General features: G+C 44.3%; 1 protein-coding gene across 4 annotated transcripts in view; it reads right to left on the bottom strand.

Annotated features, from left to right (window-relative positions):
• Positions 1-27438, bottom strand: part of PLCB4 (phospholipase C beta 4) — a 1535154-nt gene that overhangs the window by 1411522 nt on the left and 96194 nt on the right. The gene's annotated exons all lie outside the window — the stretch shown is intronic.

Genomic DNA, 27438 nt, shown 5'->3' with positions numbered 1-27438 from the left:
CCTCATAACCAGCCCGTGTTGAATCCTAATTCCCCATATTTGTTTCAGTGTCCGCTTCCCCCGCTATTTCTTTAGAATGATGTGTGTGTGTGTGTTTTAAATGTTTTTGTACAGTAGTTGTAGAAAAAGAGTTTGTGTTTAAATATTTTTTTTAAAAAATACATAAAATGTTTGCGAACCGCATCTGTTCGACCTATCCGCAAGGAATGGAATGTGGGTGCTGTAAAGGCAGTACACCTACCCTTACTAATGTCAAGTAAGATGGAATTGATGTTTGACTGCACCATCTGTTAAAATTGTGCATAAATAAACAGAAAGGGGTGTCCAAAGGATATTATACCTTGCCGTACTGCTTGGAAGCGAGATGATACATGTTCGTAGAACACACCAAATGTCCAGAATGGGTGTAAATGAGCAAAATGGGAGTGTGAGAAGGACAGTAGATTGACCATCTTAGTAGTTTAGGGTTTTCACCTTTCATTTGCACCAGCCATTTCAAAGGTTGGTGGTCAGTCTAAATAACAAAGGTAGATCCATACAAGTATGGTCTAAACTTCTTCAGTGCCCACACAATAGCAAAACATTCACGTTCTATTGTTGCCCACCTTTTCTCAGGATCCTTTAACTTCCTGCTGATGAAACAAATGGGGTTTTCCCTACCTTTCTCATCCAGTTGACTAAGGACTGCACCTATACCTGCATTTGAAGCATCAGTTTGTAGAATGAAAGGTTGGTGGTAGTCAGGAGCTCTTAGGAGTGGAGCATGACAAAGGGCTTTCTTCAGGCCTTCAAAGGCTTGAGTGCACTCCTCATTCCATCTGATTTTTTCAGGAAATTTGGGAGAGGAGATAACAAGCGGCCTTAGCGGGTCCCGCAAGCAGAACTCGTAATGAGGAGATAACATTTAGGGTAGAAGCTATGGTCCCATAGTTCTCTATGAAGTTCCTGTAGTACCCAGTGAGACCTAGGAAGGCTCTCACTTGGGTTTGAGTAGTAGGGGTGGCCAAGTTTTGTACAGCTGGTACTTTGCTAGGCACTGGCCTTATTCCACCTCCTCCTACCTCATGTCCAAGGTAGACCACTTTGCTCTGACCAATTTGGCATTTACCTGCCTTTATGGTCAGATGGGCCTATTCAAGAGCCTACACAACATATCCTAGGTGATCAATATGTTCTTTACATGTAGGGCTGAACACTGCAATGTCATCCAAGTATGCCATGCAGAAGTCCTCCATCCCATTCAGAACTTGATTGACCATCCTCTGAAATGTAGCAGGTGCATTCCTTAGTCCAAAAGGCATTACCTTAACCTGGTAGAGGCCTGCTGGGGTGGAGAATGCAGTCTTCTCCTTGGCATGGTCTGGCAGAGCTATTTGCCAATAGCCTGACGTTAGGTCAAATGTGGTGGAGTACTTGGCCGCACCAAGTTTGTCCACCAGCTCATCTGTCCTAGGTAAAGGATGGGCATCAGTCTTTGTGACTGCATTTAGAGCTCTGTAGTCCACACAGAATCTGATCTCTTTGGTTGGATCCTGCCTTTGTTACAAGCACAACTGGGCTAGACCATGGCCTAGTAGAGGGCTCTATAACCCAGAGATCAAGCATCTTGTTGACCTCATTCCTTATATGGGTCCTGACATTGTCTGACATTCTGTACCCCCTGCTTTTCACAGGCAAACAGTCACCAGTGATGATATCATGCTGGCCCCAAGGGGTCAAGCCTGGTGAAAGTGAGAACAGGGAGGCAAACTGATTTAACAGTAATTTGCACTCATCCTGCTGGTCAGATGTTACACTGGAAGAGAGATTAACTCCTTCCACTTTCTCATCTAAAGGTAAGCCTCTGAGGAGATCAGGTAGAGATTGGCTATCCTCCTCCTCCTGAGCTGAAGCTAGTAGCAAAGCTCCCATTTCAGGTCTAGAGACATAAGCCTTCAAACGGTTGGTGTGAAAGACTCTGGGAGACTCCTTAGGATTGCCTAAATCCACCAGATAGTTCACCTCTCCAAGTTTACCCACAACTTTCAAGGGTCGTATCCATTTGTCCTGCAAGGCCCCCTGTCTTGTGGGCACCATAACAAGAATAAGCTGCTCTTCAGTAAACTCAACCATGTTAGCCTTCTGGTCTTCCCAATGTTTGACCAGAGCTTGACCAGTCCTCAAGTTATCACTTGCCTCGGCCATCATGTGTGACATTCTCCTCCGGAGACCTATCACATAGTCAGTCACTCTAACTGGCTTGGCGGAAGGAACACTCTCCACCCCCTCCTTAATCAGGGCCAATGGACCTCTGACTGGATATGGAAAGAGAAGGCATGGCAGTAGAAGGTCCCACTTTCTTTTAAGGGGTTCTTATAAAGCACCTATCATGCTCTTCATAGTACTGTTAAACCTCTCCACCAGTCCATTTGTTTGTGGATGGTAGGCAGTAGAGAACTTGTAAGTGACTCCACAGGTTGTCCACATGGCTTGCATGTAGTGGGACATACAATTTGATCCCCTGTCAAAATCACTTCCTTAGGAAAACCTACTCTGGTAAAAATACCAAGTAGGGCCTTAGCCACAACCTGAGCCATAACAGTTCTCATAGGTATTGCTTCAGGATACCTAGTAGCATGGTCTACTACAACCAAAATAAACCTGTTACCTGAAGATGTAGGATCAAAAGGACCAACAATGTAAATCCCTACCTTCTCAAAAGGAACTCCCACCACTGGGAGAGGCACTAAGGGTACCACATTCTTGGCTCCACTCTTGCCAGAGGTTTGGCAAGTGTGACATCTCCTGCAGAATTTGTCTACTTCGGAACCCATCTTAGGCCAGTAGAAGTAGAGTGAGAGCCTTTCCTTGGTGTTCTTACAACTTAAGTGACCAGCCAAAGGTATCTCGTGGGCTAACTGTATGAATTGGAGTCGGTTCACTAGAGGCACTACAAGTCTTTTGCAGTCTACAGGGTTTGACTCAGTTGGTTCACTGTAGAAGAGGCCATCTTCCCAGTGCAACCTATACTTCCCAGGCTCTTCCCCATCGAGCTGAGAAGCAGTCTGTAGGTGAAGACCTTCAAGAATAGGACACTCTCTTTGTCCTCTACTGAAGTCTGCCCTGTTGGGTCCACCTTCTGCCAGTAAACACTGCAGCTCAGGATGTTCAACAGGGTCTAGATCTCCAACTAGAGTAAGGTCTTCTTCCAGATCTGAGTCCTCAGTATCTGGTGGAACCACACAGGGTTGAACCTCACACTCAGCCTCAGCTGGTGGAGGAGTCACAGTCTAGGTGATGTCCTTGTAGGCACAGGGGTGCTTGCTGTTTTCTTGCTGGTAGACTTGGGTTTCCCCTTTGTCTCTTTGTTACTTGCAATAGCAGTAAGTAAGTCCTGTGGACTTGGGGTGATAGCTTCTTCTATCAAGTCCCCAGGAGAGGCTCTCAAGGTTTTCTCCCTTGCAGACCTTGTGAGCTCTGCTTCCTTTTACTGTGAGGTCTGGGGGTCCTAGACAAAACTTCAAGAGTTTTCAGGTCGTTACCCAGCTCAACCCTCTCAGGTACTTCACTCTGCACACTAACAGGTATTCTGACAGTCATGTCATTGCACTGGATGAGAGCTGGTAACTGGGGAACCATTTGCACAGGGCCTCCAGCTAACTTGGTTAGGTGTTTGGGTGCCTTAGCAACATTCTCTACCTTGAAAAAACATTTTTTTTATTGAATATAGTTGAAATTACATCAACTTTTTCAATTTATAAGAAATAGAAAACATTCATCAACCACAGTTATGCTGGCTCCAGTGTCTCTGATGGCAGGTGTCTCCTGACCATTCACAAGAACACTATCTTTATAATACTCTTTAGTATTATCTGGGATTGAGTTATAGACATCTAAGTTCTGTTGTTCCCAAAGACCCAAGGACACTAAAGAAACACTAGCTGAGACTACCTTGAATTGACCTGAACATGAGGAATTGATTGTGTCTAGTGTATTTTAGTATGGCTTTATTTTCATAGAAGTGAAGTGTTTTGTGAACAGATGGTTTGAAAATAAATGTACTTATATTTTTTAACCAGAAACCTTGAGTTAGTGTTTGCTTGAGTCACAGTAATTGTAGTCCTTTGTGTAATCTCTACTACTGCTCATTTGCTCGTGAGATAAGCCTGGCTGCTCAGCCATTGCTACCACTTTACTGTGTATTACAGGCGTGTACCAAAGGTGAAATTGTATTACCACTTGTAGTCTTAATTGTGTGCAGTGGTCCCTAAGGACAATGCATTTGATTCTGCCTAACAGGGGTGATGGGGGCTGTGGTTGGGGACAGGGTGCATTGCATGGGTGCATGCAAGTGGGAATGGGTTTGGTGAAGGATTACACTCACTATTGGTTGCATGGTCGAAGGCCGTAGGTTAGAGGCCATGCTCTCAAGTGCCTAGGGCTTCAGCTCACATACTGCAGCAATGCATGTGTGATTCTGTATCCAGTAGAGGGGGGTGCTTGCATACTGTGTTGTGTGCAGATTGGATGGAGTAGGAGCAATGTTGCGAGCAGTATGTGGGTAGGTTTACAGTGACACATTACTTTTTGAATGGAAGTGGGTACGTACATGCTATGTGAATGAAGTGCACACAGGTGCAGAAGACAGTGTTGTGTTTCTACATTGTGATAAGTGCAGCAATTTTTCCGATGTAGCTGTATGGTGGTGTGCAGGTCGGGTAGGAGTGCTCGTGGCAGTGGTGTGTATGTTGATTGTCGTAGTTGGTGACATGGTGAAATGGATGGTGCCATTATGTAGCAGTGACAGTTTTGAAGGCTTAGATTGTTGGGTGCATGGCCGGAGGCCGTGGGCCGTAGGCCATACACTCAATAGGCTAGGACTTTAGAACAAACACAGCAGTAATGCATTTTGGATTCTGCAGCAGTTAGAGGGTGGGGTCCGGATGCAATAGTGCAGTAGAATTGAGGTGCCATGTGTGCATGTTTGGTTTTGCTGGAGAGGACACAGTTACAACATGGTAAAGTTTTTGATGTGTACTTGGCGATGGTGGTGTGAAAAGACACACAGTGTGTGTACTGGGTGCTGGGTTTGCATACTGTCAGTATGGAAGAGGATACGGTAGAAGTACACCTTAAATGGGCTTGGTTACTATGCTGTGTGCTGATTTGTTGAAGTAGGGCCAATGTTGTAAAAAGGTTATGGGTAGGACACACACAGCAATAATGCACTTTGGATTCTGCAGCAGTTAGAGGGTGGTGACCTGTAAAGAATGGGTGTGGAGCACATTTAAGACTTAATGGAGCAGGAGAAGTGAGGTGCCATGCGTGCATGTTTGGTTTTTCAGGTGAGGACACTGTCAAAAAAGGGTAAAGTTTTTGATGTCTACTTGGCGAAGGTGGCGTGAAAAGTCATGCACTGTGGGCACTGGCTGCTGGGTTTACATACTGTCAGTATGGAAGAGGATATGGTAGAAGTGCACCTTAAAGGTGCTTGGCTACAATGCTGTGTGCTGATTTGTTGAAGTAGGGCCAATGTTGTGAAAAGGTTGTGGGTAGGTTAGTAGTGACACAATACTTTGTGAATGGTAGTGGGTAGGGGTGATGGAGGCTGTGGTATGTTGGTGGATGCTGATAATTGTGACCTGTTATCGTGAATGGGTGCTTTATGGTGTGAGGGAGTTGGGTTGAAGTGCAAATGTGTGGCCTCTGTTGGTACTGTAGATGTGGTGGTAGTGCATTTTGGAGGACTATATTTGGGGCACATGTCGTACTCACGTTTGCTTGCTTACTTAAGAAAGTTGAGGACAGCTGTGATGCAGATATTTGCTACTGCAAAGGGGATTTTCTCATCGATAACACCAAGAGGACATTGGGAGCATGCCAGTGTAATTTGTCCCGTGCCAGATGTTGGGAGATGTTGGATAAACGTTGGAAGCATGTGCGACTTTATGTGCAGTGCTGGGATGTTCTGCACTGACTAAGCATTAATAACCAGCAAGATTTATAGTGGTCCCAAGGAAATTTACTTCTATTGGCAATGCTGTTGTATTTGCCACTCTGCACAAAGCTTTGCAGAGAATCCAGTAGCAATGTAAGATAACCGTTAATCTTCAGAAAATGTCAGGAGGAGATGCAAACAGACAGTGAGCAATAGAGAGAAAAACAAGAAAAGAAATGTATGAATTCACGTACATAAAAAACACACAACAAAAAAAAAATGTATAAGTGTTTTTAGAGACAATCCTAAAGACACAATCCCCACCCCTTTCTGACATTCCCCTCCAAAACTCCCTAAACCCCCCCCCCTCCAGTTTCTAGCACGGTAATGCCATGGGACTTTGAGGATTAGACGTGGCAGATCCAGCTGTTTTTAGGATGGCACCTATAGCATTGGCACTGTGGAGGCTAAGCCATTGGGCAATGTGGTTGCTGGTTGTGGTGTGTTTACAAACACTGTGACATAAGGTCTGTTTGTACAGATAAATGTAGGAGGCTATGGTGAAAGTGTGCATGGTAAGGGGCATGCATCCTGTTTGTATGCATGCACTGCACGCACTCGCTTAAGGTTCCTAATATACATTCTCTACTGCTCTTTTCCGACATTTGTAGCACATGCATTACAATGGGAAGACCATATTGTGAAGTGTACAAGGTACGTGGCAGGCATCATGTTGTTTTGAGTGCAGTGTGTGCATCATATGATGTGTTGTGCTATGGTATTTTGTGCCATTTGTATCATGTCCCCATACAAGTGTGTGAAGGTGCGCTGAGGAAAGGGAGGCGGAACGGAGGCCACACAGAGCCATTGATTCCTCTAGGCCAGCTGACATTGAGTGTGCGCAAGTGAATGGGAAGGGGGGAGGACAAAGTGCAGTACATGGGAACAATAAAAAATAGAAATACATTCAACTACGCCCGGTGCTGGCAAGGACAAGGCTAAGTGTAGACATCAAGTGGTGGCTGGACTGTTAGGGTTCTAGAAAACAGTCACAAGTGCGGGGGTTGGCAGAAAAACAGTGCATAGGTGGAACTGTAGGGAGGGAGGCGGCCTGAGGCACAGATTATATGGTGGGTAGGAACCAGTGCAGAATACTTTTTAGCCAGGAAGTGAGCAGGGGCGAGGAAAGGAAAAAGAAGAAGCAGATGGAAAGGTTTTCAGGTGATTTCAGAGCCTACAATGCTTCTCCTCAACGACCAGAGAGACAGAGAATGTGTTGCATAGGGAGGCCCTAGCAGAAGAAACACATCTAGCATCATCTGGTTGCGTGTAGAAGCAATTGACCCAGAGGGAGCAGGAGGCGGATGAGGGAAGAGCTGGAGCAAGCAGTTATTTAGGAAGTGATAGTGCAAGGTATTGAGGTCCGAGGGACTAGAAGGCCTTCTGCATAAGGCACAGGGCTTTTATTTTATTGTTCGCAGCCACTGAGCGCTATTGCAGCCATTTTAGTCAAGCAAAGATACGTTCCCTGCCTTTCAGACGAAGGACAAGTTGCACACTCCTCTTATGGATGAGTTGCTGAGGGCTCAGAGCAGAATCTGGCAGATTTAAAAAGAGCCTGTAGCAACAGTGCAGCGTACAAAGCACCACACCCGTGCAGACACTGATCTTTTGGAAAGTGACTGTAGGTTGCTAAGATACATTCAGTGGTGGTTTTAGTGACTTCTTTTAACAAGTTATGTAGTAGGTGGGTTAGTGGGGATCACTTTGCGTACCATTGTGGGAACGAAAGAACAGAGTTTGTGCTTCACTAATATAGTGTCTGATATGGGTAAATGAAAACATTGCAAGCACATACCAACGAATTGCCACTTCATGGTAGGAGATGGGAGAAACATCAGTGTGCATTTTAAACATGTAGTGGACGTTTAGAGGCAGATATTGTGCGCAGAGGCACTTATAAGAGAGTTCTGACCATACTGCCAAAATAATGTTCATACTTTTGTTTTCTGGTGAGGGGTGCTTATGTGGATGAATGTGAATGCATAACTCCTGGAATGTTTCACTGAACTTTCCACTGGACGTGCTTCCTAATAACAGGACACGTGCAGACTGATTTTGTAACGGTACATATGAAGTCTTGTGGACAACTGTCATTATTAGATGGTGAAGTCTTGGAGGGCATTGGTGGAGGAGTGTGTGAGGACTTACCAATATCTAATAAAGGCATGGTGGGAGGAGGATAGTGGAAAGGGAAGAAGGGTTGTTCATGAGTGCAGCGCTCACGATACTTTGTGAGGCACACCTGCTACATTCTGCGCTTTTGAACATGGTGGCCAATGGAAATGAGATTGTAGCAATTGTCCAATCAGGTGGTTAGAGTGTGCGTCACAGGAAAGGCAGCCATATTTGGTTTCATTACTGTATGGAGTGAGGCTGGCAGGGATGGTGAGATGCACAGTTTTCATAGTGGGGGATCGCTTTGTGCTAGATCTACTCCAGTATGACCTGGAAAGAGGCCTTAATTGCAATTTAAATTTGGATGAAGTGGACGCTTTGTGGTATGGTGTCCCTGTCCATACTTTCGACCATTTGCTTGCAGAATGTCGACGTGTGGCCATTTTAGCTACTGTACACATTGTGGAAGTGTACTATGGAGCAGTGCTTTTGGGTTCCATAGCTTGTGCAAGTGTGTACCGTCAACTCAAAAAGATGATGAAAGAAGTGCAGTGTAGTTTTGCCAGTGCGAGATGCTTTTCTCATGTATACCACCAAGTCCAGTATATAACTATTCCAATGAATGTTGTCGACAGCCAGAGGTGGGAAGGTGTCTTATCAACAGAAGCATGTGTAACGTTTTGCGTGCTGCTGGAATGTGCTCCTGTGAGAATGACAACATTGGTTATCAGTATGTGCACCTTCTCAAAGGAAATGGCATTTCATTGTTGCCCAGTGGCAATGACATTTGGTTTTCCAATCTACAGGCTGCACTGAAAACGCTATTGTAAGAATGTGAGGCGTGGTGCTACAAATAAAAACAATTATAAAAGCCCGAAAAAAGAGTTGTTACTGTGGAAGCTGTTTTAAAAAAAAAACAGCTTTTTTAAGAGCCACCACTACAAAGGACATGCCCTAACCTGGTTGACATGTATTCCCCTACTCCCATGCACGCAGACCTGCAAAAGTCTGCAGACATCGCGACAGTTGAAGGGTTGTATGTGTAACATTTGCCCCTTTTGCATTTGGCCATCTTATATTGTGGAGGACACAGGATTGCGCAATAAGCTTTCTGGGTGTGGAGTGCACACGCAGTCTGTGGTATACAGTATATTTGTCGACCTACATGCAGAGGGGGAGCTTATAGCTCTGTGTTGTACGTGCCACAGCGTATGCTTTGTGGGTGAATTGTATGTACAATACTTAACAGTGAATGGAAAACAGAGTCCGGTGGGAGTTGTGTGGAGTGTATCATATGGGTTTGTACGTGTATGGAGCACCTACACTGCAGTGATTGCTTTTCGTTTGTGTGTGTCAGACTTTGGTGATGCTCAATCCCGACAATATTATTGTTGTTGATTGTGGAGGGACAAATGCACATGATGTAACATGATTTTCAGTGGCGTTTGTGCTGAGTGCGGTAGTAGGCCAGGTAATGCTTCTGTTTCCGATCTACTGCATAATTTTGTATCCCAATATGCAGACACCCATGTAGGCGCATTATTTTTTATTTGGTCCGGAAATGGAGAAAGCGCGGTACATTGTGAAGAACTGTATTTGTGTCTTTTTACAACTTGTGCCATTGTCGTACTGTAGACATGGGAATCTATTGTTTCACAGCATGAGTAGTTTCCCCCACAAATAGCGTTCTTGTTGCTATTACTGCATTTCTGTATTCTGCATGCTCTATATACATTGCCTTGCTGCCCTTTTTGTACAGTATAGGAATAATGTTTGTGCTTGCTGTTGCGCTCTTGCGCTCTTGAAAACACACTGCAACACTCTACAAGGAGCTTTATATCATAATCAGCCACAAAAAATATTGATAAAGGGACGTTATGGTGTAGCTGCGGAACTACAAACATAGCATCATTTATAAATACACTATGCTAAAGCAACGTTCTGCTTACAGTGCCCTACTAAAAACCTATGAAATTCACTAACAAAAACATTGTTAAAGGGACACTATGGTTAAGTTGCACTAGCAAAAACCTATGAAATTCAATGGAAAAACGTTGTTACAGGGACGTTATGGTTTAAAGTAAAACCGAAAAAAACAAAATTCAACAGTTATGGTAAGCTAAGCAACCATAACTCGTTCCAAAAGTGTGCACTGCAAGTACTTACACCCATGACATCAAAGATGCCATCACAAATCTCATTCATGACACACTGATGACATCACATGTGTGGCTCCCTTTGTTTTTTTCACTAACATAAGTAGGCCAGGTGCTTTTCTTCACTAACAGTCAGGAACAAACAATTCAAAAGGTTCTATATTTGTGTATGGAACCCTTCTCATATGTTCTTACACTACTTTTCTTATGGTTCACTCACATCATCATATGATACATATACATATAGGGATAGAGGAAAGCATACCTTTCCACTTCTTTTGGTGTTGCCAGATTAATTACCTCCTATGTATGTGTGTTGCCCTGCTACTTACCCAAACTGTTGCATCTCACTCTCCATAGCTCGTAGGAAAATTTTAGGTTCCGTCAACGTAGTACCATATCGTCCGCAAAGGCGGACATTTTATAGACCCTTCCTCCTATGGTATCCCTACTATATTAGCTCCTACTGCAGCCAGCAAAGCCTCAAGATGAAGTGCATAGAGTAGTGGTGAGAGGGGCATCCCTGTTTTGTTCCCCTCTGCACTTAAATGGCCTCTGATAGTTGGCCATTGATTGCTAGGTGTAACAATGGTAATTGGCCTTAATCTTTGTGAGAGCTTTCGCTGAATCACATCTTCATAGTGAGGAGCAAAAACGGCCATTCCATGCTACCCTATCAAAGGCCTTTTCGGCATCTAGAGCAATTAGGTTCTTTAAGACGTGCACTATCCTTCTCGCACTGTCACTCATCTGCCTGCCCTTAATGAAGCCTGATTGGTCTGTAGAAGTGATATGTGCGAGGATCTGATCTAGAAGGTTCGCTAGAACCTTTGTATAAATCTTAGCATCAACGTTAATGAGAGCAATCGGCCGGTATGAGCCGCAAATGGTCGGATCTTTGCATCCTTTTGGAAGTAGGACTACATTCGCCTCCTCCATGGATGGAGTAATTTGCCCCGTTCTCCCAAATTCGTTAAATAGAGGTACCAGGTATGGTTTTATTGTTTCCCTAAAGAACCTATAAAACTCTGAGGTAATTCCATCTGGGCCCGGGGACTTATTAAGGGGCAACAATGTTATGCCCTACACACCTCTTCTATCGTGATGTCTTGGTCCAGGGCTTCTCTCTCCTGCTGAGTAATTTTAGTTATTACACATTTGTCTAAGTGTTCCTCTTGTTATTCCTCCGATGGAATATCTGAGCTGTATAGTTTAGTGTACTATCTAATGAATTCTCGATTGATATCCGCTGTCTCCGTGCTCATACACCCCCACCCCACCCCCCTGTTTTTATTTTTAACATGGCCCTGGCCTTCTCTTCCCTTCTCAGCATCCTAGCTAGAAGTATGACTGCTATTTTTGCCTTTGTGTCTTAATGTCAACTGCTGAATATCTGCTTCCTGAGTCTACTACACATGCCCAGCTGCCTCCTATACCATTCCCTTCTGAATGCATCTATCACAAAACACAAGAATGTAATCCGGAAAACAGTGGGCTGGTAAAAAACAACATCCATTCCAAACACTCACCTTTCCCATCACTATGCTCACTCTGTACTCTACACCAACACACAATAGAGCACAACTACACCCCTCGATCAATTTCGGTCTAGCTGCTCACAAATGAACAACACTCCCATAACACCTCAACATTCTGCTAGAACACAGCTATACCCCACGAAAAATTGGCATAGCTACACACATTAGCATCCCACAGAGGCCTAATGCCGCCAGAATGCAGACAGTGAGACCAACCACCAGTCTTCACACATTCAACTGATCCCTCAATACCACACCACCTAATGTTAGGATGCAGCTACAATCAGGCAATCGCATCAGCTGCTCCCATATTGAGTGCACCCAAGGACCCTATAACACCCTACTCTCTCGACTGACCTGGACTACGGTCCCCGAGAGCATTCAACCCACAAGCGCTTTGAGGTCATACCAATGACACATAGAGCACTATACACATGCCAAATAACATAACATCTTGTGACTGCCAAGATGGGAGGGAATGTTGGATATACTACCCCTGTAAATTATGTAGGTTGACATACACCTGGGTATTTAGTATGTACTGTTAATGCAAATGATGCATGTTCAATTATCCATGACCCATAATATAAGCATATGTAACACCACTCTATCTGAAAACCTTCATAGCACAAAACGCCATGCAAACCTTCAGAATTCACTGAAAAAATATAATTTAAGGGATGTTATGGTTGCAGTGCAAAACATGTGAAGCACTGAAAATCCCCAGTAATGGTTCACAAAGCAACTAGAAGTCAGACATCACCATGCACAGGCAATGATGCCACACATGCTCACTTGCATGAACAAATAGCCTCTTCAAAATATTATTTACAGTGTATTTGGGTTTTACATTATATTGGCCCTCAATTGAACCGAAAGTAAGACTAAATATTAGCAGTGTTGGGCGCTATCGTGTTTGCTCTGCTGTGTTTGTTCCTCGTGATCCGTGGGATCTGTGGTTAGATACATGTAATCTGTGATGCCCGATGGGGTATCATGAAAAGTGCATTGTAGAGGCCAGGTTGTGGCTTCCTTTTGTTTGGGTTTGGAACTGAAACTGTTGAATGTGTTGTTTTTATGTTTTGTGCTGCAACCATAGTATTGCTTCAAATACATTTGCTCCGTGACATTCCAAGATTTGCATTACCGAAGGGTAACCATCAGAGTGTTTAGCAATGTTTTTTTCTTGTGATTTTAAAAATATACAATGACAAAGCCCCATTTTTCCCACAGCATGACCTTCGGCCAAAGCCCGACCACAATGAATACACCCACAGTGTCCAGAACATTGTAATTGCTAGGTCTTGTAGTCTTAAAGGGTCCCCGGGCTCTAGGTCATCCGACCTGACCCGTGAACCAGCTGTCTGTCAGCAGGCACTTTTCCGGCTTGTTGACCTGGACGCAGTCTATATATCCTGTCATGAACCAACATCAGGTCCATGGCTCTGTGGGCCCATTCAGTAAATTGTGAAATGTGTGGAGCGGGTACTACCGCAACAAATTCCTTTATCAATTAATTATATGTTAGTACTGTTTCAATATATAACTGGTTCATCATTGGTGCTCTCTTGCATCTCTAGGAGTGTTTGGAGAATACTCTAAAATGCATTGGAATCGCATCTTTCATGCTGGTGTCCACCATTAAAAGAGTGAACGATACATTATGGACTTATTTTGTAGCCTTTATATAAACATTCACAGCAACTACAAACTACTAATAATACTAAACATATGTTCACAGTGGTGTGTTCACCCGGGATCAACCTGGTACTAGCAAGAGATTGATTAGAGTAGTTTTCCTATTCGGTAAATTGCCATTTCTTGCAAATTTTGGGGGCATTATCCACCCCTCTATTGCACTTTCTGAGTTTTCAAAGAGTTGGGGCATGATCTAGAGGCGGCTATATGCACCTTTAAATATGTTTTGCAGCAAAGGCTCTATAGATGCATTACAGGGCTTCAAGAGCAAGATGGCACTGCAACCAACATTATCAGTCAGTCCCTAACCAATCAGAATGGCTTTCTTTCAATTAGCCATTAATATTGGATATGACTAAGTCTGTGGAACTGGCCTGCACTGCAGACCCAAATAGGTTGAGATTAAAATATCTGTAACTTAATAATGGCCATTTTTGTGAATTTCTATGGAATTTTAGAAAAGGCACTGGATGTATTTTCACCAGTCCATATTAAGGTCCTGAGTGGGACCAAGAGCTAGCTTCCAGAGCAGGTTTGGAGCAAATCCTCCTGGGTTTTGCTTTAGGTGAGAACACATTATCCTAAAGAGTGTCTGCATGGAAAATGCATCTTTTGAGGGTCCTCTTTTTCATTTCCTCCAGTAGAAAATGACAAGTCTTTCCAAACTCCTTTAAGGTCTTTAAGTGTTAAGGAAGTTTCATTTAGTTTAATTTGATAGCACCAAAACTATAAGCATCTAAAAAAAGAGCTATTTTTGGGGGGAGTTCATCTCAACCAAACCATAAATGAAATACAGAGTCACTATTGCTGACTCTGAAACAAACCTATAAAATATATATATATATATATATATATATATATATATATATATATATATATATATATATATATATCATGAAAAATGTAAGGTACTGCGATCTAGGTATCTGATGCCCATCCCGAGAGCAGCAGGAATAATGACTGTTTCTGCACATGTAGGCCATGTCCGGGCAGTCTTAGAGAACCTTCAACAACACCAATTGTATGCCAAGTTGGAAAAATGTTTTTTTCCATGTAACCGAGGCCAAGTTTCTCGGTTTCATGCTCATACCACAAGGCGTACATATGGATACACAAATGGTGGATGCAATGCTTGTGGGATGTATTTACCCATGCATCCGAGCCCTACCTCCAAACTGTGCAGTACTGACATGAAAACATCATGATGGCCAGAGCTTCCCAGAAAATGTACAGGGAAATGCATGAAGAATAGGCTGCCGCTCATTTTTGCCGATGTTATGGGCACAGAAGGACACTGCCTAAAACCACCATTGGACTACCCATACAGTAGTCTGAAACCATTGGGAATGGAAATGCTGATTGCCAAAAGCAAACCCATAACTGTGGAGAATTCATTTTCTTAAATCCCAAAAAGGGGTGCAGTACCAGTACTCACCACTATCCAAAAGCCGGCGTTTTAAAACCACCAGATTTTACTTTTTGTAGAAAACTGAATAAATGAACCCAAGGCAAGCCAAAGAAAGACTTACTGAGAGGTGGATCCAATGTAAAGTTATATTCTGAAGTGACTTGAAGGTTTATAACAAGACTGGCTCAGCTGTGGATTTCAGCAGTTTAAGTAAATTTGGACTGAAAGACACTAAAAAATCTAAATGTTTAAAAGAAATGAGTGACCTATTTCTGAGTGTAACATAGGTTGCAATTGTTTAAATGTCTTAGTTTTAAACTTAGAATCAGCATCCTAGCTGCATATGTAAAATAAATGTCTTGACTTAAACTGGGGAACAGAAATGACAGGTAGCTAAAAACTGGCTTAAAGAGATTCCAATTCTGCCTGGCAACTACCACCATCAGGAGTGAAATTTGAGTCACAGCTGTGTTCCCAGGCCTATCTGCCTTTTGCTGGCCACACTAAGGATATGCCATCTCTCTGATAATTGAATTAAGGGGAGCCCCCACAGAATACAGGAGCTCTGAACAAAGCCCTGTCCTGGCCCAGGCAGATGGTTTATTGCAGATGTCGTAAAAGTAGCTTCCTCCTGAAGCAAAGGGGAGGGGCACTGCCTGTGAGAGCAAGCTTGCTTGGCAGAACTGGAAAAAACAGAAATTCAACCTTGTGCTGGAGGACAACCACACCCCTTTGGGGCCAGAACATAACTCTAAAAAGATGAATAACTCATAGTACAGACTTGTGAAAATTATTTAAATGATACCATAATTCTTGTGATTTTTCTGCCCACATTTTAAGAGGTTTTTAGAACCGGTGGTATGTTCAGGGGGGTTTTAGCGGAAAAGAGGATATTACTCAAAATGTGTGCATGTGAAAAATCTGACACTTCATCAACTAATGTCCATACTCCTTGCGCACATGTGTGTAAATTTGGGTTAATGTCCGGTATTGCAAACCAGTTAAAAAGTGCAAAATATTGCCATTTCTGAATGCAAGCTCCCAGGAAGAGCAGAGTTTGAACAGGAGATACCTCCTGTGATATGTGAGGGGTGCAGATGATTTTAAAACAATATGTACCTCTGCAAATATGTATTTGGTTCAAATCTAGATTTGTGTGTAAGTTGACAGGAGGAGTGGACTTTCTGCAGGCTGTAAAATGACATCACTCTGACACAACCTAGCTCCCCCAATCAGGGGAGAAATGAAAGCTTGGCCAATGATAAGTGGAGAGGGGTAGGATCTAGTGATGCTGCACACACACCCATTTTTGAAAACACATAAAAGCAGACAGACAGGACAGATAGGGACCTTCAAATCCATTTGCAGCTGGAAGCTCTGCCGGGAAAATCCATACTTTACCTCCATCAATCTCCAGAGAACGCTGTGCAGAAAGACCCAGAGAAAGCAGAGCAGTATCCAAAACCAGAGAGAGAGACCAGAGTGCAGTCCAAAACCTGACCAGATCCGTGGCAAGGCATATTTCTAAATATATTGTGAGTACATAGCAGAACTGTGCAGAACCAATCTCTTAGTTAAAATAATATAATCCAAGCTATTTTAATCTAAGTAGAACTGCCTCCTAACTGTCACCTGTCATTTGTAAAGCTGTCACTTGTCATTTTCTAGTTGCAAGCTGCACTTGTCTTTTTGAACTTTAAAATTTCAAATCTGAAAAACGACCTTTATTTAATCGCTCATATCTCTGCGACCGTTTGTGCTAGAGACTTGCAGTAACTTTCATCTGGAAGCTGAGATCCTAGGCTTTCCTAGAACCCCATAACGATATTGCTAGCCCTTGTAGTTCCTCTGTAATCGCGCCCGGCGCATTCGCAAATTTTGCCGCGATTTGCAAGTTTCTCCACATGTAAAAATCTGCTGCTGCTTGCCTTCCATTTGCCAAAAATTCGTTTAACCTACCAATTACTCCTAGATCCTTGCTAGAGTGAGCCTGGACTAATATTAACTTGATTTCACTCACCCTGAACCTCTAGAGGGAATTAAAAGCATTTTAACATATTTTTTTCTACATTGCCAGCACATTTAAAAGCATTTGGGCCCGTGTTTTCAACGTCTGTAGTCTAAGTTGCTGGGTGAACTGAATCACATGTGATCGCATTTCTGAGACCTGTGTGCCTTCCTTCCATTTCCTTGCATTGCATAAAAGGGGGGGGGTGAATTGTCCAAGAAAGTGATTACATTGTCTTTTGCTGAAATCCTATCAAGTTATTTTCTGTACTGCATTTCATTCCACATTGCATCCATTTGAAACCATAAAAGTATTGTTGCTACCTTATCCATTTCATGTCAACTCCTTAGTGATTATCAAGAAGTGTGCTAGTGCCAGATTCTCCGTTGTTAATCTTTATCATACCAGATTAAGTGTGATATTCAATTATTAATTTATTATAAAGCGTGATATATATATATATATATATATATATATATATATATATATATATATATATTGTTTAAATTATCAAATAAACCCTTTAACTTGCAAAACAGAACTACTTCTTGGCTCAGTGTGGTCAGGAGGATTCCAAGAGAGGGGTGTTATATAGGGGTAGTCATCCAGAACGCATGAACTGGACATAAAGATATATCAATAAGGGTTTTCATTCAGTATTCTAGACTAGGCGTTGACTTGGCTGTAGTGCTGAATTGAATCCTCTTACATCCTCCAATGGCCATCACTAAGATCCACGAAAGGAGTGCAAAGCGTGCTCGGATTCGCCAACTTTCACCGTTGATTTTTGTACATCCAATTACCTCGTTTTTAAAGAAAAATCAAAAGTTCCATTGGTCGACAGAAGCTGAAGAAGCCTTCCAGAAGTTGAAATTAGCATTCACTACAGCACCAGTCCTTTGACACCCATGACCAAACCTACCTTACATAGTTGAGACAGATGCTTCAAAAATAGCCATGGGAGCAGTATTGTCACAACAAGACCCCGAAACACAACAACTACACCCCGTTGCATTCTGGTCCCACAAATGTTCAGCCCCTGAGTTGAACTACGCAATCACAGATAAGGAATTACTGGTGATTAAAGCAGTATTCAAGGCCTGGAGACATTGGGCCTCATTACACGGTAGGCGGAGGACCAAGGTGCTATTAGCACCTTGGTCCATGCCGGTAAAATACCGGCACCGCCTTGGTGGAAAGGGGAATTACCACCCTATTCCAAGGTTGGCGGGGCTGTAATTCCCCCTTCCCCCATTGCCCTTCCCCATTCCCATTTTTTGCCCCATAGGGCATAATGGGAATGGGAAGGTGCTAATTACGGTACCGCAAATTGCGGTACCGTAATTAGCACCCTGGTCCCTTTGCGGGTTGGTTTTTAACACCTGCTAAACAGCAGGCGTTAAAGTACCTACCTGCAAAGGGACCTCGTAGTAAGGCGGTAAGAGTTAACTATTACCGGTACCATTACCGGTGACCGTTAACCCTTCCTGCCTTCCGTGTAATGAGGCCCATTACATTCTTGGGGCGGGACATACGGTCCCTGTCATCATGGACCATCATAACTTGCAATATTTGAAAACCACCAAAGCACACTCCTCGCGTCAACTTCGTTGGACTCTCTTTTTCGCGAAATACGATTTTATTATCACTTATAGACCTAGAGTACGCAATGGGAAAGCAGATGCTCTATCATGCATGAGTGAAGATTAAAGAGGCTTTTACAGCATCCGACCTGTGGCCATAATTCCTGAGGAAAGGATTCAAACCAGAATAGCTGCCACCATGTGTGTGGATGACCAAGGAACCAGTTTGCAATCCCTGATCGATCAATCAACACACCAGGAATGGCTGTTAAAAGGTGATCAGTACACCATCGAAGACAATCTACTGTATTTACAAGGACGATTATATGTCCAAGACCAAAAACTGCAAAAGTAAATCATCCCAAATTTCCACGATTCATTAGTGGAAGGACACTCAGGAATAGCCAAAACTCAGGCTAAGGTAAAACAAAACTACTGGTGGCCAACCTGGCGAAAAGACATTGCCCAATTTATTGAAACATGCAGTGTCTGTGCACAACACAAGTCTCAGAAACAGAACCCTGCTGGCTTACTACATCCGTTAACAGTACCGCCAGCAAATTGGCATACCCTGTCGATGGACTTCATCACAGATCTTCCACCCTGCAATGGATACAACACCATATTAGTCATTATGGATTTATTCTGGCCCATTTCATCCCTATGAAGGGACTCCCAACTGTGTCAACTCTCGCTTCTGTGTTCCTTAGAGCAAATTGTTCAATTGCATGGTTTTCCATCAATATTAGTATCTGATCACGGAATGCAATTTGTTAATGCCATTTGGAGAAAGTGTTGTACGATGGCCAAAATCGATCTCCGGTTGTTCACAAGCCATCACCCACAAACAGATGGACAAACTGAACCAACCAACCAAACTTTAGCGCAATATCTCAGGTGTATGTTGCAACAGTCCGAGGATTCTTGGAAACATGTACTCTCGATAGCTGAGTATGCATACAACTGAGTTCACACAAGCACAGAGCAAACTCCATTCTACAATGTGCACGGAAGACATCTGAGGACATCAGTATTTGATCCACCCGATACCCTCGAAATGCCAGCTATAAAAAAACCATCACTCAGGTTCTTAAGGAGGTGACAGAGCATCTGACCAAGGCTAACGAAAGACAAAAACTGTTTGCTGATCGACATCGGAAGGAAGTTCCCGCCTGCCAGATTGGAGAAAAGGTGTGGTTAGCATCCAAATATATTCCCCCAAAGGGGCCAAGAGCTTTCCGCCCAAGATACCTGGGCCCCTATACTATAAAGTCCATAATCAATCCTGTTGCCATGAAATTGGAGTTACCATCTCACATGAAAATTCACCCCGTATTTCATGTCTCTCTCCTCAAATCAATGAAGTCCAATACACGGCTTAGTTCTCCACCAGAGTAATAGATGGAGAACCAGAATATGAAGTAAAATCCATCCTGGACTCCAAGGTGGCTCGATCAAAATTGGATTACCTAATTGACTGGAAAGGTTACGGAACTCAAGACCGAACTTGGGAACCCAGTGAAGACGTCCATGCTCTGCATTTAATCAGACAGTTCTATCACAATAATCCCACCAAACCAGGATCAGGAGGAGAATCACCCTTGACAGGGGCCTTAAGAGGGAGTGCTGTCATGGTCATGAAGTCAGGGGCACAGGCATGCAGGGGTCGCATGCACAGAAGACCTGGGTGGACACTGTCCTGGCACCTTTGGCACCAGGCTCATGAACAAAAGTAAACAAGAATATCCATTTAACACTAAAAAGCTTTTATTATGGACATAGCACTTCAGATGCATTAACCATGAACATTGCATCCATCAAGAAGGATGCATTAACCTTGAACATTCCATCCATTAAGCAGCCCCAAGTGTATTCTTGGGTGTGGATGCTAATGGATTGCCTTTGCACGTGCTCACTCTCTAGGAGTGGCAGGGTGTGGCTGGTAAGCCGGCCCTAATGAGCGTGCCCACGATCTCAGCTATGTAAGCTGCCCCGATCCTCAAGACAGACGCTTCGCTTTATTCTGCACTTGCAAGCAGCGTAACGCTCACCGTGACCTGAGGTCAGACTTACCTTTGAAGATCCTGCTCCCTAGACATCCAGATTCCTGCCAGCATACTTACCAACTGGGGGAAGCTGTTACCTGTACATCTCTTCGGCGAACCAAGTATTCCTCTTTACACTTTCCGGAATGCCGAAATCTTCATCTTGGCACCGCAGCACGACACGCTCCATCATCGACAGCAGTGCCTGCAAGGAAAAACAGAAGATAAGGGAAGACATCAAAAAAACAGTCCGTATAAGGTTGCGCTTCGCCATACTTCACTCTTTCCTTAAACCATCACTTACCTGCTGTCGAATATTGCTGTATCATCCATCTTCCATCTGGCCGCGTCTCGCCTCTCACAGCTACATTGAGGCCGCATTTCCATTTAAGGGAAGAACACAGAAGAGAGAAATTATTGCGGGCATAAATAGGAGAAACATATAAAGACATTAAACAGAAGGAACAGCATCACAAGAATCTCAAGAAAGACTTAGAAATCATGAAGAGAAGCATAGACGCAGCTGGACTGGACTAATCCTTATCAGTGATCACTGCAGGAACTAGATCCCATTTGATGCGCCCCTGCCAGAAGAAGCAGGACGGAGAGCTTAGCTTCCATAAGTCACAGGTGAGCTTTATGGGCCGGCGTATGTTCACAGAAACCGTACTTTGGAATGAAGGGTTCGAGAGGTACAACAATCACAGATTGGCACACTCACACACTCTTATCTCCACGCGGGAGCAGTATCATCACGTACCACCCCTCACAGCTTTTCTACTGAGGAAGAGGCCCGAAGGGGGTGATTCAAGTTCAGGGAGGGCTGCAACTGTGCCCCAACGCCTCCGCAGAGACCAAGTGAGCGTAACACTAATTGCGCGCTCCATTCTGGGCCGAGACTAAGGTGTGCGTTGCCTGATAGAAATCCTTAACAGACTGTGAGAGGACTGGATGTTCCAGCGTACCTGGTCCCTTCTACAGCATTCTGCTCCCACCTACACATGTGTTTAAAGATTAGCCCGCCCACTTGGAGCTGCTTGATGGCACTGGCAAGTGACTTTCTCTATTTTTCTTACCGTTTAATCATCCTGGTCTCGGGGTGTCTTTTGCCTAAGCAACTTTTGTGAAGAGCAGTTTGAAAAGGTTATTAATAAGGCCTTTCTTATTATAAGGCTGTTAAATGAATGTAGAAGTCTGGAATCCCATTTTGAGAGTTTGTATTATTTTGCTTCCTTATTAAATAGTGATCATGTACTGGCACATTTCGGCCATCTTTTTAAACAATCCATCTTCCTTACATCGATCAGGAATCCAACACCACAAATGTCCTATTAAGTCAGCTGATGGCCTGTTTATAAAATGCATACTCATTAATGACTATCATATTGGTATTCTGTATATTATTTACAATTGGCTGAAGCCTACTGTCAGTTCAATGTTAGATGTCTTTGTTACTAAGAATTGGCCAAATTGTAAGGGTGGAGGAATTTTAGTGATCTATAAAGAGCACCTTCAAATTCACCTTGTTGATTCTACTATTTCACATCTACAATTGCTCCCTGTTTTTGCTCTGTATTTTCATCCCTTTTAGGTCTTTCTGCTCTTTCCAAAGCCTCCACTGAATTAATTTGTGATGACCTCCAAATTTGTTTGCAACCTTAGAAATGTTGTACGTGATTTTAAAGTACAATGAAATTATACTACAGATCATCTTCAAAATATTTTCTCAGATGTTTTAAATAATCGAAATCTCAAAGAAGTTATTTCATTTTAGACCCATTCCTTAAGGAACACTTTAGATTTCATTATTTCAAGTGAACCTCCACGTTCCTGTGATTCACCAATCTTATTAAATTTGGCTGCTCCTCTTGTATTTCACTTTGCATTGCAGCTTCCATTCAGGGACGTCATTTGGAGGTCGCCAGAGTCTCCCTTGTGACCTCTAAAAAAAATATTTGAAAAAACGTTTTTTTTTTTTTTTTTGTAATGCAAGCTCCTGGGCTGTGGCTAGCACCATGTGGCTCTTTAATTCTGGAGTGGCTAGCTTTCTTTTTCAGGCCCCTTAAAAAAAGAAGACAAATAAGAACAGGAGTGCCACAAGTCTAACACTTTCAGCACTGACCCTAAATAAGAAAGAATAGGAATGCCAAAAAATGTGTCTTTCTGGAACTCTATACAATAATTGCTAGACTCATTAAAGGTTTGTTCCAGGCACACTTCAGGGGGTGAGTCACTGATTTAGTCTGTTCTTAAACGCCTCAACTCAGCCTTTCATCCTTCTGAGGTCGATAAATGGGTACCAACACAGGTTGGGTGATATTGTGTGTATATTTCTTCTATGTAAAGCGCTTAAGCGTAAGTGCTATATAATAACACATCATTATCATTTGGTCATGGACGTCTGCTTGCATTCACAGTAATTTGGTAATATGGGCCTATACACACTGATCTTAATGATACATATGGCGATCCATTATTGTATGAAATGTACATCACATTATAGTGATAGTGTAACCATATTTTTCGTAGTGTACAATAGTATGTGATCCCACTTCCTGTTTTGTCAACAGGTGAAAGGTTGTGTTCCATCGCTTCCCGCGATATCACTTTGGGATGGGGTCAAATGACATCACTTCCTGTGATGCCATCAGGGGTCAAGGGTCATGTGATGTCACTTCCGCTACCCCTGGCATTTTGGTGAAATGAAGTCCTTGCTTCCATTCTCTCTTGTTATTTACTCTGGCCAAGACAAATCTTTACTAGTATGTTATTTTAAAAATATGTCACACTGCCTTAGCAGGACCCTATTTGCTTTCTTCCTCTAAGTATATATTTTCTGTTCCTCGGTTAGTGAAGCCTAAACAATGCACCTGTAATGAAACCACTGCTCATCTCAGTGGTTTCTACTCAGCTTCATGCTACTAATAGGACAGCAGTGATCTGAATCATAAAGGTAAAGCAGACAGTGGTAAGGTAGCATAGCCCAAGGGCAGGCTACAAGCCTCGAGAGGATGTGAGCCAGCATGGAAGCATTCAAACCACAAAAGCACAGTATATATTAAAATAAAAGAAATACCCAATATATGTACTATAAAAATGAGGCTTTAATTAAACTAAAAGGACAGACTAACTATTAAAAACACTAACAGCCCACTACTGTAAGAGGAAATAGAGTGAATGCATATGTTTGGGAGAAAAGGGAATCGTGGGTATTGAAGAATCAAAGTCTGCAGATAAACAGTCTGGTAGATAAAAACCAAACAAGTTAAATGATGTGTCTTTAAGGCGTATGCAACAATGCATGGCTTGGAGAAGCTTGAGATGGGCAGGCAATCTTTAAAGTGGCATTGTTCAAAGGCCCAACAGGTCTTGATGCATGACAGTTTTCATTCCACTACATAGGTGAGCTGGCTTGATTGGATCCAATGACACAATTGGGGTTGACAAATAGCAATGGCTCATTGTTTGAAGAAGATTGGTACAAGGACACTATTTTTGGATGGTGCTGCTGAAAAGGTGCTCAATGAAGTTCTAAGAGCAGACTTTCAAAGGCAGCTCTGTTGGGTCTTTTCAGCAGCTTTAATGATATGATATGATATGGCATTTGTAACGCGCCTATACACAAGTGTTTCAAGGCGCGACGAGGCAGGGGGGTGGAACAAGGGGAGAACACACAACGATCCTACTAGGCCAGGTGTCATTCAGATCGCGCAAGTGCAAGGGTAGGGGGACTGGGAAAAGTGCAAGGGGAAGGGGAGAGGGGAAAGTGCAGTACATGGTTAGTAGAATACAAGATAAATAATAGGGCCAGCTGGTGGCAAGTGCAAGGTAAGTGCCGGGAGAAGGGGCTGTAGGATACAGAGACAGTCCCCTAGTGCAGGTAGGCAGTGCAGGGAAGAGTGGCTGGGCCAAGGACCGAGATCGGTGAGTGGCCCAGTTGCAGATTCAGTGCAGGTTCAGTGATTTTAGCAGGGGAGAGAGGGAAAGCGGAGGCAAAGAGGAAGGTTTTGAGGTGCTTCCGGAACCGGAGATGGTTCTCCTCAAGTTTCAGGGAGGCAGGAAGGCTGTTCCAGAAGGAGGCCCCTGCTGCGGAGAGAGATCTACCCCCAGCTCGTTGCTTGGAGAAGCGGCTGACCCTGAGGTAGTTGGAGGTGGATGAGCGAAGAGCTCAAGAAGGAAGATATTTAGGAAGAGAGAGTTGAAGGTATTTTGGCCCAAAGCCCCAGAAGGCCTTGTGGACAATGCAGAGGGTTTTGAACAAAATCCTTGCAGCCACTGTGAGCCAGTGTAGCAATTTCAGTCCTGGAGAGATACGATCCCTGAGCTTGAGGCCAAGGACAAGTCTCGCAGTCCTGTTCTGGATGAGTTGCAAAGGGCGGAGTGTAGAGGCTGGAAGATTTAGATAGAGGCTGTTACAGTAGTCCAGCTTCGAGAGAACCAGGGCTCTGGAAACAGTGAGCTTCTGGGGGAAGGAGAGGAAAGGAAGGATACCTCTGAGGAGGTGTAGCTGGTAGTGTGACTTCTTAGAGACATCAGATATGTGAGGAGAGAAAGAGAGTGTGGAGTTGAAGATGACACCGAGGTTTTTTGCCTTGCAGGTAGGAGCAGGAAGAGGGCCAAGGGAGGCCGGCCAGTGAGCTGCAGGGAAGGAGGGAGTGGGTGTGCCGATAAGTAGAATCTCAGTCTTACTGGCATTAAGGCAGAGGTCGTTGGCGGCACACCATTCCTGGATAGCAGAAAGACAGTCAGAGATGAGGGAAGGGGAAGAGGAGGCCGAGGGTAGCCTGAAAATGAGCTAGGTATTATCCGCATAGCACTGAAAGTTGGGACAGAGAGCGGCAATGCGGTGAGCAAGAAGTGCCAGGTACTGGTTGAACAGCCAGGGGGAGAGGTTAGATCCCTGTAGGACACCACAGGTAGAGAAACAGATGTGAGAGAGGAAGGAACCCAGTTGGACCTGGGAGGGTCGATTGGAGAGGAAGGAGGTCAGCCACGCCAGAGCCTGACCAGTGATACCCAGGTTATCACAGAGACGGTTGAGCAGGATGGTGTGGTTGACAGTGTCAAAGGCAGAAGAGAGGTCGAGCAAAATGAGAACGCAAGGGGTGTTAGAGTCAAGGTTTGAGAGCAGGTCCTCACGGATGTTCAGGAGAGCAGTTTCCATGCTTCTGGCAGCTCTGAAGCCAGACTGATGGACATGAAGACTACCAACAGATTCAGCATGGAGATTAAGCTGGGAGATGGCCAGTTTCTCCAGGAGCTTGCCCAGGAAGGGAGTGATAGAGATTGGGCGATAGTTAGCTGGGCAGGAGGGGTCAGAAGAGGGTTTCTTAAGAAGGAGGTGCACAAGGGAGTGCTTGAGGGGGGATGGGAAGACTCCAGAGGCAAAGGAGTGATTGCAGAAGTCGGCCAGGGCAGGCGCCAGGGAGTCGACGTGGTCCTTGATAGTTTTGGAGGAACAGGGGTGGACCTGTTTTGACGAGACTTTCATAGATCGGACTTGTCTCAAAACGTCATCAGCAGAAAAAAGGAGAAAGGCAGAGAAGGAGGGAGGAGGGGTGGCTGCAGAAGGGCCAGAGGGAGAGTAGGGAATAGAGGAGGGGAGGTGATAGGAGGAGAGTGAGGACAGGATGTCCTCAGTTTTTGAAATGAAGTGAGAGGCCAGTGCCGTGCAGAGGACCTGGGAGGGGACAGGAGAGGTGGAGACTGCAGCAGGGTTGGCCAGCTCCTTGCAGATTTTAAAGAGTTTGGCCGAATTGTTAGATGCCGCAGAGATGCGGGCTTAGATAAGGGCTCTCTTCTTAGTGAGAACGGAGAGCCGGTATTGCCTTTGGAGCAGGTGGTAGGCCAGTTTGTCAGAGGATGAACATGAAGCACGCCATTTCCTCTCTGCCACCCTGCACTTGCGTTTAAGGGTGATGAGATCCGAATCATACCAGGAGTTACATTTGGCTTTGGGCTTCAGGCGGATTCTCATGCGAGGGGCAAGGATATCAAGGGTATCAGATATAGCAGAGTGGAGAGGGCTGTGTCAGGGTGGGAGTCAGCCGAAGGGGGAGGGGGGACGAGAAGGTGGAAGCGAAAGCCTCAACTGACACGCGCTTCATGGGTCGGATGACCGCGAAGGTGGGTGGCAGTGATGAGGGTGGCTTTGCCTGTGGGGTAGGGAAGGTGAGGTGGGAGGATAGGACAAAGTGATCACTCCAGGACAGAGGAGTGGAGAGAGGGACAGAGAGGGGAAGGTCAGAAGAGATCAGAGCAGCAAGAGTGTTCCCTGCAGAATGGGTCGGCCCAGACGGGAGAATAGAGAGTGAGAGAGAGTCGCAGAGGTCGAGAAAGAGTCCAGAGGGAGGACAGGAGGCATCCAGGTGGATATTGAAGTCTCCAAGAAAGAGGAGTTGAGTGGTTGAGGACAGGAGTGAGGAGGAGAGGTCAGCCCACTCAGAGAGGAAGGAGGAAATTTGACCAGGTGGCCGATAGATAGTAGCCACGGTAAGGGAATGGCTAGGAGAGAGAGAGAGTCGGCAGACAAGGCATTCAAAGGAGGAGTAGGTCTGCGTAGGGGTGATAGTGGCAAGAATCCACTCAGGGAAGATAAGGGCCACACCCCCCCCAGCACGGTTGAGCCTGGGCAAGGAGAGGATCTTGTAGCCGTCAGGTAGGAGTGTGTGAAAGCTGGTGACAGAGCTGGCCGTGAACCATGTCTCAGTGAGACATAGGATGTCAAGGTCCAGTTCCTCAAGAAGGTGACAGATATCAGAGGAATGTTTGACGGCAGAGCGAGAGTTGAGAGTGGCAATGAGGAGAAGGTTGCCATCCTTAAAGGACTTCTGGAGAGGGGTACAGATCATTCATAGTACTTGCCTTGGCTCACATCAGCTCAAAATAGCAGAGAGAGACAAAGGAT

This window comes from Ambystoma mexicanum, chromosome 4q (assembly GCF_040938575.1).
Source record: "Ambystoma mexicanum isolate Mex_15411 chromosome 4q, UKY_AmexF1_1, whole genome shotgun sequence".
NCBI lineage: Eukaryota > Metazoa > Chordata > Amphibia > Caudata > Ambystomatidae > Ambystoma > Ambystoma mexicanum.
This window is presented reverse-complemented; position numbering and strand designations above follow the sequence as displayed.